Source organism: Physeter macrocephalus, chromosome 11 (genome assembly GCF_002837175.3).
Source record: "Physeter macrocephalus isolate SW-GA chromosome 11, ASM283717v5, whole genome shotgun sequence".
Classification (NCBI taxonomy): Eukaryota; Metazoa; Chordata; class Mammalia; order Artiodactyla; family Physeteridae; genus Physeter; species Physeter macrocephalus.
Genome location: NC_041224.1, coordinates 133,946,859 through 133,965,065, shown reverse-complemented (window position 1 = coordinate 133,965,065; position 18,207 = coordinate 133,946,859). Strand labels below are relative to the sequence as shown.

General features: G+C 43.3%; 1 protein-coding gene across 1 annotated transcript in view; it reads right to left on the bottom strand.

Annotated features, from left to right (window-relative positions):
• GNG2 (G protein subunit gamma 2) overlaps window positions 1-12,262 on the bottom strand; it is a 218,494-nt gene extending 206,232 nt beyond the window's left edge. Inside the window, exons 1-2 of the mRNA XM_028495858.2 lie at window positions 9,801-12,262; window positions 8,263-8,558 (exon numbers count right to left, since the gene is read on the bottom strand). The gene's annotated coding sequence lies outside the window, so the exon portion shown is untranslated. The remainder of the gene's footprint in view (window positions 1-8,262; window positions 8,559-9,800) is intronic.
• Window positions 12,263-18,207: the final 5,945 nt, after the last annotated feature.

The following is an 18,207-nucleotide window of genomic DNA, read 5'->3' as shown; positions in this document are numbered from 1 at the left end:
TACAGAGTGAAGTAAGTCAGAAAGAGAAAAGCAAATACCGTATGCTAACATATATATATGGAATCTAAAAAAAAGGTTATAAAGAACCTAAGGGCAGGGCAGGAATAAAGACACAGACATAGAGAATGGACTTGAGGACATGGGGAGGGGGAAGGGTTTTTTTTTTAAAAAAATCCCTATAATGGGGAATTCCCTGGTGGCACAGTGGTTAAGAATCTGCCTGCCAATGCAGGGGACACAGGTTCAAGCCCTGGTCCGGGAAGATCCCACATGCCACGGAGCAACTAAACCCGTGCGCCACAACTACAGAGCCTGTGCTCTAGAGCCCATGAGCCACAACTACTGAGCCCACGTGCCACAACTACTGAAGCCCGTGCTCCTAGAGCCCATGCTCTGCAACAAGAGAAGCCACCACAATGAGAAGCCCACGCACTGCAACGAAGAGTTGCTGCCAGCACGCAGCAACAGACCCAATGCAGCCAAATAAATAAATTTATTTAAAAAAAAAATCCCTATAATGCAAAAGGACCACTTTCGAGAAGTGTAAATTGAAATATGCTGGCTGTATAAACTTGTGAAATTAGTTTTGTTGGTGGAAGAAATCTTAATTAAAGGGCTGCTTTGAAATAAGGAAGAATAATAAAGCATTTTTCATTGTGTTTGCCTTGGTACCAACCACGTTCACTTTAATGATCTAATTTCCATTTTTCTTATTTAATGGATGACATTAGATTAGCTTTCCCAACACGTTCATTTCCAAAAAGTTAATGAAGTCAAGCTAAGTATATATGGTAAATTGTTAGTGTTTCTGTTTAGAGCCACCAATATCCCACAGTCCTGGATTCTACTTTCTGTTTGGGGACAAGATAAGATTTATCAGAAAAATTTGTACTTTTCACACTAAATGGCTAATGTCCTCTATATTAGGAAATCAATGAAATATCAGAGCTACAGAGGAAACAGTACTTTTTCCATCACCTCCAAATGAGTAAACTTGGCATGAAATTAATTTTTGTGACTTTCCATAATAAAGAACTGAACCAAAGTAATACACTTAATGTATGAGAATCAAAACTTGGGAATTTAAAATTTGATGTATAGGAACCACTCAACAGGGAGTGAGGGACGGGGTTTTAAGCATTTATTGAAACAATTTTTCATGAAATCTTTTTTTAAAAGGTGAGATTTTACCCACTCTCTCTTACATCAGGCTTCAAAGAGCACAGCTTTGGGGGTCAAAGACCTTGGTTAGTTAGTCTGCCATTTCCAGTCAAGATGAAATAACAGAGACTAGATTTACAGTTCCTGCCTAAAGCAACCAAAAAACTAGGGGAAAAAAATCCAGTCGTTTTCAAAATATGAGCATTAGGAAACAAAGGGCTGTGACACTTGAGAGACAAACAACCCATTTTTAAAATGGGCAAAAGATTTGAATAGACACCTCACTAAAGAAGATATATGAATGGCTAGTAAGCACATGAAAAGATATTTATCATCATTAGTCATCAAGGAAATGCAAGTTAAAACCACAATGAGATATTACTACATACTTAACAGAATGTATAAAATGGGAGAGACCGACCATACCAAGTGTTGCCAAGGATGTGGAGAAACTGGAACTCTCATATGCTGCTGATCTGTAAAATGTACAACCACTCTGGGAAACAGTTTCCCTGCTTCTTAAAAACTTAAACATACACCTATCACAGAACCCAGATATTCCATTTCTGGGTATTTACCTAAAAGAAATGAAAGCCTATGTCCACTACAAGGACTGGCACGTCAATGTTCTTAGCGGCTTTATTCATAATAGCCCCCAAATAGAAATAATCCAAATTTCCATCACCCAGGGAATAAATAGATTGTGGTATATCCATATAAGGGACTATTCCTCAGCAATAAAAAAGAATGAACTAGTTAGTTTCAGATGTACAGCAAAGTGATTCAGTTATACATATATACACTCTCTTCCAGACTTTTTTCCATTATAGATTATAGGATATTGATTAGAGTTCCCTGTATTCATAATAGCCCCCAAATAGAAATAATCCAAATTTCCATCACCAAGGGAATAGATTGTGGTATATCCATATAAGGGACTATTCTTCAACAATAAAAAAGAATGAACTAGTTAGTTTCAGACGTATAGCAAAGTGATTCAGTTATACATATATACACTCTCTTCCAGACTTTTTTCCATTATAGATTATAGGATATTGATTAGAGTTCCCTGTGCTATACAGCAGGTCCTTGTTATTTATCTATTTTATATATAGTATCAAACACATTTCTTAATCTCTCTGAACCCAAATTCCCTCAGGGGTCAAATGGAGACTCTGACAACACGCCCCTCGCAACCACAGGGAGTTGTATCAGGTGAGACCCTGTAGTGACAGCCCTTAGAGAAGCAGTAAGTACATCAGGCAGGGAGAGCATCTTGTCCCTTCCGTAGAAGACTTCATTTTCCTATTAATCCCACAGACAGTGTTCTCTCTTGAGGTCGTATCTTTTATCTTCAGTAATCAAAGGATATGCTTTTTGAAGCTAAGATGGCTCAATCTCTTAAAACGCCTTTAGAAACAAAGTCAGATGGGGAGAAGTGAGAATACACGGGAGATTAAAAAGTAACAGCCCAGCATCTGTAGCTTTGTCGAACACTCAGGTGGAAACTGGGCTTGCCCTGTTATCAAGGGACACAATATATTCAAGCTATCGGGCCTACGTGTGACCCTCCAACCCCACCTCACATTCACATAACAAAAATTATAAAAAGAAAATACATTTAAAATAAAATGTAGGGCTTCCCTGGTGGCGCAGTGGTTGAGAGCCCGCCTGCCGATGCAGGAGACACGGGTTCGTGCCCCGGTCCAGGAGGATCCCACATGCCGCGGAGCGCCTGGGCCCGTGAGCCATGGCCGCTGAGCCTGCGTGTCCGGAGCCTGTGCTCCGCAATGGGAGAGGCCACAACAGTGAGAGGCCCGCGTACCGCAAAAAAAAAATGAGTACAGTTTAAGGGACCTCTGTGACAACATCAAGCATACACATAAAAAAGGAATATATAGGGGCTTCCCTGGTGGCGCAGTGGTTGAGAATCCGCCTGCCGATGCAGGGGACACGGGTTCGTGCCCCGGTCCGGGAAGATCCCACATGCTGCGGAGCGGCTGGGCCCGTGAGCAATGGCCGCTGAGCCTGCGCGTCCGGAGCCTGTGCTCCGCAATGGGAGAGGCCACAACAGTGAGAGGCCCGCGTACCGCAAAAAAAAAATGAGTACAGTTTAAGGGACCTCTGTGACAACATCAAGCATACACATAAAAAAGGAATATATAGGGGCTTCCCTGGTGGCGCAGTGGTTGAGAATCCGCCTGCCGATGCAGGGGACACGGGTTCGTGCCCCGGTCCGGGAAGATCCCACATGCTGCGGAGCGGCTGGGCCCGTGAGCAATGGCCGCTGAGCCTGCGCGTCCGGAGCCTGTGCTCCGCAATGGGAGAGGCCACAACAGTGAGAGGCCCACGTACCGCAAAAAAAAAAAAAAAAAAAAAAAATGTAAAGACCATATGCTTTGGAGTCACACCTGACTCATCACTCCCTGGGTCTGTGACTCCCTCTTGCTGAACCTCACTTTCCTCACGTGTAGACCCACTATCCCATAGGATGACCATGAGGAAGAAATAGGAAAAGCACCTTGGCAGCACTTGACACAGGGGAGGTGCTCAGTACAACAGTTTCCCCAGGGTAACACATTGGATTGTGGTAGCGCTTAAGTAGGAAGCTCCTGGCCCTTATTCCATTCCCTTTTCACTGTTCTCTGTTGCTAGCTCGCCTGGCTGGTCTGTGATGGGGGGCGATTAGACACCAGGGGGCTTAGCTCAGCCTGGTGTTCTCGCCACTGTGCAAGAACACCATCACGGATCAGAATTCATTTATCAATGAGGGAAAATGGCACCAAAAGATAAAATCATATTGGTTGGAAGATCAGGAAAAATCTCTTTGGACCCTACTCCAATGCTATTCATGACCAGCTCAGCCCCCAGCGTCTCTCCACGGGTACATTCTCTGACTGTTATGGGCCCTGACCCAGAACCCTTTCCAGAGCCGTACATCTGGTAACCCCGGTGCCCGACTGGGCAGGATGCTGTGGGTGCATTGTTGTTGCTGTGGCAGCCCTCCACCACAAGATGGCACACAACTCTCTTCTTTTAGAAGCGAAAGGCTAGCAAAGCAGTGGAAGTCTGAAACCAGGCATATTTGAAATCAGATGAAAGTGCATTCATTTAAAAAAGTTGCCTCCCTCACTCTTAAAATGGTAAGGACAAACCAAAGAGCATGAAGGGAGTTCTGATAAGGCATGAAAGATGATGGGAGAAGGGGAGACTGCAGTGGGAGACCCAGGAGGGTTGCTTAGAAGCTGAAGGACTAGCCTTCTTGGTGTCTGTACTTGGTCTTGTCACCTCCCTTTTTGTCCATATTCTTGTCGAGCTCATAACTCCAAAATGGGCTATACTTGGGGTCTCCATCCTTGATCGAGGGTCTATATGAGCCTTGACTAGACTTTAAAAATCCTGGATTCCTCTTCTACTCATACGAAGATGCAAATGTGTTTATTTCTTTTCCCATAATGACAAGGGCATGTTTTTCACATTTGCCCCCATGTTCTCTGCTGCTGCATACCTTTCACTTCAGACATTGTGCATCGTCGTTGTTATGCCGATACAGGGTTATGGGAGCCGATTTTAATCTCCAGCTCACCTTGGATACACCTGGCCTGGGCTGCAGTGGTCCCTCCTATCCTCCAAGCCACGGCTCTATGTCGCCCTCTGCTGGTAGGGCGATCATCTTCTTTCCACGTCCTTCCTCCTCTCACAGCTTGTGAAAGGCATGTATGGAACCTAAAGCATTGTCCTACCTCCTCAGTAGCTCATAAATCTCACTTAGCAAGCAAGAGAGTATTTTGATTGCTTAAAGTAATTCAAAGACCTGAACTTAAATCTGGTATCATCATCTCTCCTATTAAATTTTGAGGAAACGTGCTATAGGCACATAGACAAATAATTGCAATGTAAACAGGAGGGGTGGAGAGGGTAGGTGAGAGATGGTTCTCAAAGACCGAGCAGGAGTAGCTAAGTCTAGATAGGTGGAGGAGTGGGGCTTGGATGAGGAAAGACACTCTCCTTGGACGGCACTGCCTGACGGGCAGGAGGGAGGAACAGCAAAGCGCAAGCAACACCCACAGGCGGTCCTGGCGTGCTGGAGAGTGAAATGCATTGAAAAACAGCCCCTGCAATAGGCAGTTGCTAGATAGAGGGGCCTGTGTGCCATGTTAAAAGGCTGGGGTTCTGCCTCTAAGGGATGGACTGAACCACTACAGAGTTTGATGAAGGCGGTTCATATTTTAAATAGATTGCTCCACCCTTAAGGTGGAGGACAGATTTAGGAAGGATTTCCCTGTGTGGAGGGAAACCAGTTCAGATGCTGTGGCAGTAATTTAGGCAGGAGATTATGGTGCCCTGAACCAGGACGGTGGTAAAAGGTACAGAGATGAGCATTTAGGCCCACTCAGGAGGACCCCATCAACCAACTGAATGTGTGTGATCAAGGGTGATTCCTAAGTTTCTAGCTTATAGGAGGAAGAGCTGATCTAGAAGGAAGGTGATAAAAGTTTTGTGCACATTGATCCTGAAGTGCTCAGAGGACATTTGGGTGAGATGACCGCAGGCTGGTGGATAGACGTAGCCAAAGCTTGAGGGAGGGCCTAGGCTAGAGATACTGATTTGGGAGACAGCAACAGGTAAGTGCAGTTAAAACCAAGAGAGTGGATGAGACTGTTCTGGAATAGAGTGAAGAGGAAGAAAAGCAGCGGGTCAAGGAGTGGGTCAATGTCAATCCCTTAACATCAATATTTAAGGGATAAGGAGTAGAAAACAAGCTACTGGAAAGAGAAGTCCACAAAGGAGACAGAGAAGGAATATTGGTCAGAGAGGCATAAGGAGGAGCAGGAAAGTGCATTGCCATAGACACCAAATGATTAGAGACCACCCCCCGCCCCCAAGGAGGGAGGATACAATGGTTTCAGAAGCAGCAGAAAGGCCCAAGGATAAAGACTGCAAACTCTCCACAGTATCTGGCAATGGGGAGGTTGCAGAAGTCACATGGCAGGGGACTGGAGAGTGAATGGAAGGTGAGGATGTGGAGACAGTGAGGGCAGGTTACCTTCTGGATGGCCCTGGGTGAGAAGAGGAGGAGAGAGATGGGGTGATGGCCCATGGGCTGGGGACCCAGCAGGGCTGAACTGGATATAGGGTAAAGGAAGCTTTGAGATTTTGTTTGTTTGTTTTTTAAGTACATGTACTTTAAAAAAGTTTTTGTAGGTTTAAAGAAAGTTGCAAAAACAGTACAGAGAGGTCCCATGTATCCATCACCCAGCTTCCCCCAGTAGTAACATCTTACATTTCTGTAGTATATATTTTCAAAGCCAGGACATTGACATTGCTACAAGCTACAGACCTTATTCAAATTTCAACAGTTTTTGCATGCACTCATACGTGTGTGTGTATGAATAGTTCTACACAACTTTATCATCTGCATGGATTTGTGTAACCACCACCACAGTTAAATACAGAACTGTTCCATCACCAGAAAGAGCTCCCTCATGCCCCAACCCTTGGCGACATGCATCTGTTCACCATCCCTGTAATTCTGTCATCTTGAAAACATTATACAAATGGTACCATATAGTGTGTAATATTTAAGCCTGGCTTTTTTTCATTCATTTTTTTCCCCACGACATCAGCATTGCTGGAAGTATCAAGAGCTTGTTTCTCTTTATTACTGAGGAATATTCCATCATATGGATATACCACAGTTAGTTTAGCCATTCACTCCCTGAAACACATTAGGGTTGTTTCCAGTTTGGAGCTATTAGAAATAAAGCTTCAATGAACATCATGTAGACATTTTTGTGACATGAGTTCACATTTGTCTGGCATATATGCCTAGGAATGCAACTGCTATATCACCTGGTAAGCATATGTTTCATTTTATAAGAAACTGCCAAACTATTTTCCAGAAGGCTATACCATTTTGCATTTCCAAAAGCAATTTACAAGAGATCCAGTTTTTCCATATTCTCACCAGCATTTGGTATTGTCACTATGTTTTATTTGAGCTGTTCTAATAGGTGTATGATATAGGAAGCTTTTGCTGTGGTGTGTTTTATTTGTTTGTGGGTTTGTTTAGTGAAGGAGAGCCTTTGACACGTTCATGGGCTGAGGGGAAGGAACGAGCAGAGATGATGAATTGAGGGTGCAGGAGAAAGGAGGTGAGTGGACAGAGTCCTCAGGGCTGGAGGAGAAGGGGTAGAATGATGAATGAGCTTCGATGGCTGCATGCCTTATCTTTGGAGATGGGAGGAAAGGATGTTAGGGTGGGTGAGTGCGGAGAGATAAGTGTGAGATGTGAGAAGTGGACTCTAGCAAGAGAGCGGCAGAAACACGATTAGAGGTGGAGGCCCGGGAGGACACTGTCACCTGCTGGGTGACAACGGGTTCTGGAGTCAGGCTGATGCCAGCTCCCACAGTTTCCAGCTATTTGACCTTGGGCACGTTATCTAATCTAAGGACTCAGTTTCCTCATTTATAAAATGGGGATAATCATAAATACGGGTAGGATTATGGTGAGAATTAAATAAAATTCTATGCGCTCGGTGAATGAGAGTGACAGCCATGATGATCACGTAGCGAATCAAAGAGCTAAACATGCCAGATAAATTCATAGTCCAAATAGTTTGATCAGTTTTGGCTTATGCGTCTTTCCACTGCCTCCTGCAAGACTGAAAATAACTTGAGGGTAGGAGCCAGATGTCTTACTTTTTTCTGTCTTCCTAGCATCCAGCTCAGTGCTTTCCTCATAGAGGGCTCTCAGTCATGTGTATTAAACACCTGGATAACTGGACTGCACGTGGTCAACCCCGCAGCAGCTCAGGGTGCTGCCTCTCAGGCCACTTCCCTTCCACTGACTCTCTTGGCCGAAATTTCTCCTCTCTGCGTTTGCTCCCCTTGTTACACTAACTCATCTTGCTTTGCGGTCACTGGCCGAAAGAATCATAGCTTCCTGATCTGGGCTCTATATTTCTGTTCTGGAAACGCAAAGCACATTATTATTCATCACTAAAGTCAGGTGATCTCTTTCTGTTGGTTATAAACGCCCAAGAATAAAAAAGGAAAAGGAGAGGGCAATATATCACTGGAGAGACTTCTTTAAATTACCTCTTTTTATGACCACTTGCATCCTGGGAGGGCCTGAGCTTCAGCAAGTTGACGGGATCAGTGTCCGGATGCTGAGTGAGCCACTCCTAGACCCCGAGGGACAGAGGAAGGGATGCCGCAACGGTGCAGCCATTTTGCCATCTCGCTCCATCCTCAGTGGGTTCAGGTGCGCCGGCCAGGTGAGAGGCAGAGTGGGGCCTGCGCTAATGAGGAAAAGGCAGCGGCACGCATAACAGCAGCCACAGCCACACCTGTGTCTGGTTGTCAGTTTGCTAACCTTGGCCGCGCCCCCCAACCTTAAAAAGAAGAATGTATTGTGAAAACACCCAACTTCTTGTCCTTCTCTCTCCCCCTCTCCTCCCTCCAAGGAGATGCAGAAATGCAGCTAAAATGCCACCTAGAGATGTCTGGGGAGGGAAACTGACAAGACGAGTCAAGGATGGAGGCAAAACAAGGAATTTAGAAAATCCATAACCTGCGCATCACCCCTCCTCAAATCATTCCAGTCTTGGCAATCTCACCTCTTGCAAGCAGAGGTGGAGTTTGTTATAACTTTTCCTGGCATTGCAAATAGCCAAATGCTCCGGGTCCCTCCTACCAAACCCCTCGCTCTGACCACCAGGGGTCAGGCTGCAGCCAGGAACAGGCAGCAAACACCCCAGAGCCGAGCTCCGTTCAGTTCCCCTCAGGCCCTGCCCTGCCTGCCCGCCCAGGAGCTCACCAGAGCGCATCCAGCAGTGGCCTGTGGGATTCCGTTCCCATTTGTAATAGAAGCTGCCTGGACCTGGGATAGGTCCCCAAGTGAATCAGATCATTCCCTCATTTGCATCTGTTAAGTTTGAGAACCACTCACCTAAAGAATCATGTTGGGTGGAGCTTATGAAAAAGCAGATTCTGGGGGATGCCTCTGGAGACCCATTCTGGGGTGGAGGGGTTGCCTCCCGAGCGTCTGCCTATTATAATGCAAACTCTTTGATTGGTTCTGACACAGACGCTGCCGAGCCACACTTTGGCAGGATGCTTGAAGCCGGTGTTCCAACCCAAGAAGTCCCTAAGAGGAGCCTTAACCTTTGTGCCATGCCCAGGACTCCAGCAGGCAGAGGACTGCCCACGTGCATTGCCACCCCAGTGCTGTAGGCCCTCACATGTATGGTCTCTGGCCCACCTGAGGCGACACAGCTACTCCTGGCACATTAATAAACACCCAAGGTGGGATGAAGGCGGCAGGAGAGAAAGGACAGCTCATACTGCCCAGTGCCCGAGGAAGACCACTGCCAGCCCACCCTGCCCTCTCCTGATGCCCTCATTCCTTCCAACTATTTCTCTGCACTGGTTTCCTTATTTTATGCCCCGTGATGTGCCTCCTTCCTCATGGCTCCGCAAAAGCATCCTGGATTTAGAGGCAGCTAAGCTAGAGAGCTCAGGATAATGCTTGGTGTCCTTCACTGATGCTAAGACACGGTTTATAACATGAGCACCCTGATGTGCTAACAGCTTTTCAGGGAGAATGGGAGAAAACGGCAACATCACATACGTACATCGGTTGTAAGATGCAGCGCAGGTCCAGAATCAATAAAACGTGTGTCGTAGAACGGAGAAAAGTGTCTCTCTTGTTCTCATAATCTAATGCTGCTTTGTTCATTTGACACGACTTCATGGAGTGCCTGCCTACTGGGCCAAGAACCTGTTCCAGGTGCTGTGGGTGGAGAGTTCAGCCGTGCTGATATTATGGTGTAGGAAGCAGGTAATCAAATAAGAATAATAAACGAGTTAGGGAATCAGAGAGTTGGAGATCGTGACGTTTGTTATTAGAGAACTAAATAGGGTCATGGGGTAGAGATGTAATGGAAAGGCCAACTTCAGATAGGGTGTTCAGGGACCATTTCTGAGGAGGGGTCATGGAGCTGAGGTTGGAATGAAGAGAAAGACCAGAGGAAGACCTTTCCAGGTGGAGAGGACTTTCATGTGGTTCTACCAAGCCCACCTGGCACCCTGGCCTGTGGCTGCAGACCTTCCACTCATTGCTGAACTTGGCATTTCTCAAGCACCTTTTCTATGCCAGGTGATGCTGGTCCCTCAGGCTGCAGTTGTGAGCAAGAAAGACATGGTTTCCACCCTCAAGAAGTTTATAACTTGGTGCAGTTTATAAAGATAAGGTTCAGCTGACCCTGAATTTCTACATTTACCATTTATCTTCTTCACCATAGAAAATCTGTTTTAGATTTTGGATTAGGATGGCCTTGATGGGGAGGGCTTTGTGACCACAAACACTAGAATCCAATGGGGATTCAAGAGCCTGAACACAGCATCTGGTGGCTCAGATAAAAAAATAAATCCAGCCACCATTCCCATTTTTGGCTCTTTGCTCTCAGTGTTCTCCTCATATTACCCCAGGACTGTGTGATCTGGGTGAGGAGAAGACACGGGTTCCAAAAGCAGAGCTCACATCTTCCAGAACTGAATTTAGCCCATTCAGGTACCATCTTTGTTTCCCCCTCTTGGTGCCAAGCGCTAATCAGACCTTGGAGGCTGTCAAAGGGGAAAGAAATATTTGTCTTGGAACCTCTCAGTTGCCTTTCAGAGGTTCTCACTGAAGATGAATGATTGGAATAAAAATGGCAACAGTCTAAAGGAGAGCTTTGCTCCTGCGCCTCCCAGGAAGCACCTGCTTCTCCTACAGCACAAATTCATAACTGACAGATGCTGTCAAACCCCTGCAAAAAGCAGATTTCCCCCCACCCCCCTGGGTTTTGGAGAGTTTCTTTTGCATCTGAACAGCTAGTAAAGAAGAAGAGAAACAGCTCAAATAGAGCGAGGACTGCCTTGGAGTCATGGGCAGGAGTGGTCTGGAACCAGCTTGCACGTGGGCTCCCAGGGGTGGTGAGAAGAATGCATGTGTGCATCAAAATCCTGGGCCTTACCCCCGGAGGTTCTGTTCAGCAGGTGTGATGTGAGGCCTGGAAATATATCTTTCAAAAATGCCTCTTTGAGTCTTTCTGAGTATCACTGAGGTTCGTGAACCCTTGAACTAGGGAACAGACAGATCAACAGTCTCCTCGTTAGCTCTCCTCTCATCCTGATTATCCTCTGTGTCTCCCCGCCTCCCTCAAAACCAGGCCTCAGGTTCAATCTTCTGCCTCGATTTCGGACATTAGCCCCCAGGGGCCTGTGGCTGAAACCTGAGTCAGCCCCAGCCCCGGGCCAGGGGGAGCAATTGACTTGGGCCTGTTCAGTAGAGGCTTTGGGTTACCAGACACCCATCTGCTGGCTGTTCTCACTAAGGAAATGGGAGCCAGATCACTTTCACTGGGCATCAACCCCACGCCTCCCAGTCTGCAAGGAGGAAGGGAGACCCACCCACCTTCTGGTGCCTTCACTACAAACAGCTCCCATGTGACTCCCCCAGGCCATTTTCATTTACATCTCAACACCTCCAGGAATAGCCTGCATGCGTTGTCAGGAAGAGCTCATGTCTGAGAACAACGGTCCCCTCTCCCATTCCGCCTCCTGGGCTTGGCACCCAGGTCTCTGTTCATTCGAGACAAACTTATAGCCCAGTTCTCAAAACAAAGATTGACCTCCACCCCACTGGTGTCCATTTGCCAGTCCTGTACTCTTTAGGGTCTCTGGGAACCCAGGGTTCTATGCTAGTGACTGAAATTAGTTTTATCTCCTTAAAAAGAATTAAAAAGGAATTTTAAAGTAATACATTTACATAATTTGACAGTCCAATGTACTATAAAGCCTCTAACAAAAAATAGCCCCTCCTTCGCTCCCTAAATGCTAATACTTTCAACTCTTGAGGTGGTTTTAGAAGAAAAATATTTACCTTCATATTTCTAAGTAACATTCTTATAATACATGTATGCTGCTTTTCCAATTTGGAATATTATCTGTCAACTTCCTATCATGGAAGATAGGAGAAAGCACTTTTACACACATTCACTCTGTCCCACCACCCCACCTAGAATCTCCCTCTCCTCCCAATAGTTATGTCACATTTTTGGTTAAATCAATATTATACAATGTTTACTTTATGCTTATGCAAGTGTTAATTGTTAAGCCAGTTGTAGAATATTATGATGATATATTTTTCTTCAATATTTTTTTCTCAGAGTTAATTTCCTCTTTTTGTTTGCTCAGTTATTCTATATGTGTATCAAATTTTCCCACATTCGTCACAGAACTTTGAAGCCCCTCTCAGTATCTTGTTCTACTTGGTCAAATACATTGAGCGAGCCATCAGTTTTATTTTCCCTCTGGAGACGCCTCTCCTAGAACCCTCCATTTTCCTGTTTCTACATGGACTGGCTGCTCCCTGAGTCTGCTGTATGGCTGACAACCTATGCCTTCCCTTTGCTTCTCTCCTGTGCTGGGTCCCATGTTTCCTGGATCTCACATCTATCTTCCTCTTAATTGACTCACTCCCCCATCCTGTGAGAGCACATCCTTCAGTAGCTTTCCGAGTATGAAGATATGGGAGATAATCTTTAAAATACTTTAATGTCTTTATTGTACTTTCATACTTGATTAATTTATTCTACAATTCTAGGTTGAATAACATTTCCCTCAATTTTTAAAGTATTGTTCATTGTCTTCCAGTTTCCTGTGTTACTGTTGAAAACACTAATTCCATTCTGTGCCCTGATTCTTATATATGACTATTTTCTTTTTCCCTCTCTTGTTCTCTCCTTCCCCCTTTCTCCCTCCCTCCCTTCCTTCCTTCCATCCATCTTTCTTTCCATCCTTTTTCTAAAAAAATCTATAATGTGTGGGGGCAGAGGGTACATGGGAAATCTCTGTACCTTCCCCGTAATTTTTCTGTTAACCTAAAACTGCCCCTCCCCACTCCCCAAATAAAGTCTTAAAAAAACTCAACCAGGGGTTAGGGAGGGAATATATGGACGCTTTTAGGATCTTTTCTTTATCCCTAGTTTTTAAAATGTTATGATGATATGTTCCTGGATTGGTCTTTATTACTTATTTTATGGGCATTCTTTCCATTTTTTCCAGTTTGGAAATGCGTATCTTTCAGTTCTGAAAATTTTTCTTGTAAGATTTTCCCTTCATTTCATGTATGTACATAAGCTATCTATTGGTATGTATGCATGTATGTTAACATCTACCATTGCTGTTTTTGTTCTGCATTCTGAGAAATTTACTTTATCTTCCAACTTCCCCACTGGAACATTTATTTTGGCTACCATATTTTGAAGAGCTCTTGTAATCCTCTACATCTCTATCCATATAGCAGTCTTCTCCAATTGTCTGAGTGCACTATTTTCTATCTCTCTGAGAATATTAACAATAGGTTGTTTTTTCTAAAGTTTTTTTTTTACTCCCTGTGATATCTCTGTTTGTTTTTTCTAAGAAGAATATGGACTTAAAACAAACAAAAGAAGGTAAGTCCCCTTTCCTACCTTGCCTTTAATCACTCTCCTCTTCAGAGTTACCCATAGTTTAGTTCGTTAGATGTCCTTCAAGGTCATTTTTCATGCACTTACTTAGATTTAAACATACACATATAATTACATACCTTGCTTTACTGTGCTACACTAATGTGCTGCATTGTGCCTTTGTTTTCGTACTTAACAGCATATGCTGAAGATCTTTTAATGTCTGTACATCTAAACTACTTATTATTTTAACCTGCTGCATACTATGCCAAAATAAGACTGTGCCAGTATTTACTTGACATTTAGATCATATTACATGTTTCTCTTTTCAAATCAATACTCAAGTCTTATTTTGTTTTTTTGTTTTTTGTTTTTTTTTGCGGTACGCAGGCCTCTCACTGTTGTGGTCTCTCCCGTTGTGGAGCACAGGCTCTGGACGTGCAGGCCCAGTGGCCATGGCTCACAGGCCCAGCCGCTCCGCGGCATGTGGGATCTTCCCGGACTGGGGCACGAGCCCATGTCCCCTGCATCGGCAGGTGGGCTCTCAACCACTGCGCCACCAGGGAAGCCCAAGTCTTATTTTAAAATATGTTTTTATTTCTGTAGGATAAGCATCTAGAAATAAAGGGCTGGGTTGTAAGTCAGCTTTTTTCAAAATTGTCCTCTAATGCTAGTTTATACTCCTGTAAAAAATTATGAAAGAATCTATCTCTTCACAGTTGTACAAACACTGGATATTATCGTTTTATTTTTTGCCGATTTGGTTGGCCAATTTGCCAAAAGGCAAAAAAAAAATCTTAATGGTATATTAATGTTGGTTTACTTTGTTACTGGTGGAGTTGAACAGCTTTTCATGTACTTATTATCTGTTTTTTAAAATTTCTCCTTCTGTGAATTGCCCAATAAGATTTTTCCCCCATATTTCTACTGTGTTGTTTGTATTTTTCTTATTGATTTATAAAGCTCTTATACACTATAGATACCAATTATTTGTTTGTTTTAAAAGTTGCAGATATTTTCTCCCTGTGTGTCTCCTACCTTTAGGTGACATCTACTTTTAGACAGTATACAGGAAAGTTTAAAAAATTTTTTTGTACTCAAATTTATCAACATTTTTTTTGTGCCTTGTGACTATAGTGTTTACTTTAGGAAATGCTTCCCCCGACCCCAAGTTTATAAATACATTTTTCTCCACTGCCCTCTACTTTTATAGTTAAATTTTTTTAATGTTTAGCTCTTTAATTAACTTATTTTTGTGAATGATACAAAGTTGATTCTAATTTTATTTTTCAAAAGAAACAAGCTAATTTTTCTTGCACTAACTGCTGAATAATCCACTCTTCCCCCTATGATTTGAAATGCCACCTATTTCATATACTATGTTCCTTTTTATATGTTGGTCCACTTCTGGCCTCTTTGTCTATTATACTGTTCTAGATCAGGACTGGCAAACCACAGCCTGTGGGCTAAATCCAGCCTGGCCTGTTTTGTAAATAAAGTTTTACTGGAACACAGCCACGGTCATTTGTTTACATATTGTCCGTGGCTGCTTTCACACTACAATGGCAGAGTTGAGAAGTTGCAACACAGACCATATGGCCCACAAAGCCTAAAGTATTTATTTGGCTCTTTACAGAAAAAAGTTGCCAACCCTTGCATCAGCATTATCAATAACAGGACTTCTATAGTGTGTTTTGCAGCTGGAAAAGTAAATATGTTCTTGCTGGGTCTATATTTCAAAAAACTCTTCACTATTCCTTGTAAATGTCTTTGGGTGAATTTTACATTTAATTGATTGTTGATATGGTTGGGTTTAAATGTACCAGCTTTCTATTTGTTTTTTACTTGTCCTAGTACTTCTTTGTCCCTTTTTTCCTATTTGTCTGCCTTCTTTTGGGTTTAGTAATTTTTATTATTCTATTTTATCTCTCATGCTTTTATTTTAGTGGTTGCTTTAGAGTTTATAGGATATGCCTTTAGGCTATCATAATCCATCTTTAAATAATATTATACCATTTCAAATATAGTATAAGAAACTTACAACAGTATACTTTCATTCTTCTTTCCTGGTCTTTTTGCTATTATGGTCATACAATTTACCTTTTACATATGTTATAAACCCCATAACACATTGTTTTTAGTTTTGCCTTAAATGGCCAATTATTTTTTTAAAATTTTCAATTAGCAATTATTTTCAATTATCATTTTAGATCTAAAATATGAAAAAAAATTGTGTTTTATATTTACCCATATATTTACCATTTCTGGGGCTCTTCAGCACCTGAAAGACTTCTGTTAACATTTCTTGTGCAGATCTGCTGGTGTTGAATTCTTTCAGCTTCTGTAAGCCTGAAAAAATTTTAATTTCAACTTTGTTTTTGAAAGAGACTTTTGCTGGGTACAGAATTCTAACTTGACGATACTTTTCTTTCAAAATTGAAAAAGGTTTACTTTTTACACTGTGTTAGGCAGGACCAGAACAACCTTTAGTCTTGGAAAATACCCTTTTGAGTACTTTACGAGATGCCCCATGTATCACAAGGTTTTTTCACTCTCACTGGTGGGAACACAAGCTATTTATGGCCCTATGTAAGCTCCGGGGATGGTTTTACCCCTTTCTCGTGGTTCTCTTCCCAACCCCAGGTGCTTTCCTCAGATGTACATGCTGATTAAGTGCTCAGCTGAAAACTTGAGGGGAACCTTCTGCAGATCTCCAGAGAATGCTCTCTCCTTCTCCCTGCCCCCTGCTCTGTGCAGCTCTCTCTTCTCTGGTACTCTGTCCCTTGAACTCTAGTTACCTTGGCATCCCCAAATTCTCCACTCTGCCTTCTCAGGGAGACCACTCCTCCCTCCTTTTGGCTTGGAAACGCTCTCCAGGCAGTAAGCTGGGGCAGTGATAAGGCTCATCTATTTCTCTCCTTTTGGGGCTTACACTACTGCATTACCTGTTGTTGAATGTATAAAAAACATTTTCATGCATATTTTTGGGGTTTTAGCTGTTTAAGGTGAGAGGGTAAAACTGGTTCTGATTACCCCCTCATGGTTAAAATGTTTCATTTGGGATTTTGATTGGAACTGATGTGAAAAATTGACACATTATTGAGCCTTTCCTTTTAGGAACATGGTATATTTATTTAGGCCTTCTTTTAATTTCTCCAGTGGATTTTATGGTCTTCCACATTTATATTGATGTTGCATTTAAAAGCCCCAGTATAGGCTCCTTATATTCTCTCTTATAGCAACTTTTTTATACCCTGTAGCAAATCAGGCATAGAATCTAATACCCTGGGGCTTCTGCTTTGCCGGGAAGCTCTTACACCGATCCACTTCCTCCCATCCCTGTAGATCAGAAGGAGAGGGCCTCTGACTTGATCTTAGGTGTTGGCTTCATTCCAGCTGACTCTTTCATGATGGCAGAGCAGGGTTGAGCAGCTCTGAACTAGGGCCTGGGGTGTGCATGAGAAAACACTAGAAGCACCCTTCGTGGAACCCCAAGATAGAAACTGGCTTAGAGCTGCTTCATTTTGGCATGGTTTTCCTGAAGCTTTGTTTCCACGTTTATGTATAGCTGGGTATGAATGTACTCTTGAGAAGAACCTGAAGACTGAACTATTGGTCTACTGGGGGGCGCTATCATCTCCATGTGTTTGTGGGGTCACTCCACCTACCTTATTTATACACTGGGCCTCTTCTTTGATAGATAATTACTAATGCACAGAAAAAAAGTCATCTCCAATAGTCTCTCTGGGATAAACAGGCATTTGTGGGCTAGTTAGGGAAGTTTGGGATGTGTATTCTAAATATTAAACAACCAATTTAGGAGCAAACTTGGAACACAATTCCTTCCTAAGCTGGGAGAAATCCACCTCTTGCCATAATGACAGTAATAAATTGAAGAGACCTTAACTGACTACAGTTGACACCAGATGGGTAAACACCCATCCTAAGTAATGAGTTGGTTAATTATACCAGTGCCATGTTTATAGACCTTCGATTAATCTCTTGAGAGTATATGACTCCATCACCTACAATGGCTCATAGCATCTAAGCAGGACTTTTCAGAGCTCAGGCTCCTCCATTAAGTCAAAATGTATGTCTTAAGAATCAAAGGGTTGGGTGGAATTTAGCTTACTATTTTCATTACACCTCTGTGTGGGGATCAACTTGTATAAAGCATCAGAGAATTGATGAGGCAAATCAAACAGCGACAGGGAGGAGATTTTAAAATATTTTACTGGTACTCACATAAGCGCCACCCTCATACTTAGCCAGACTTGGTCATATTTATGTAACACCCAGGTCTCTAGTATGTGGGTGCATTCAGACTTTCTGAAACAGTGAGTTCAGTGCCTCACTCTCTGACGGCTATGTTGGCGAAAAGAAAACAATGCCACTCTCACAAAATGCAATGCACCTGGACACTCTGCAGACCAAACCCATCCCATGTGTGGATCACTCTAGTTCAGGAGCAGATAACTGGTTGGTCCATATTGCTTGGGCTCACCTATAGACCACTAGGTTATAACCATGATGCATGTAAGCATCACTT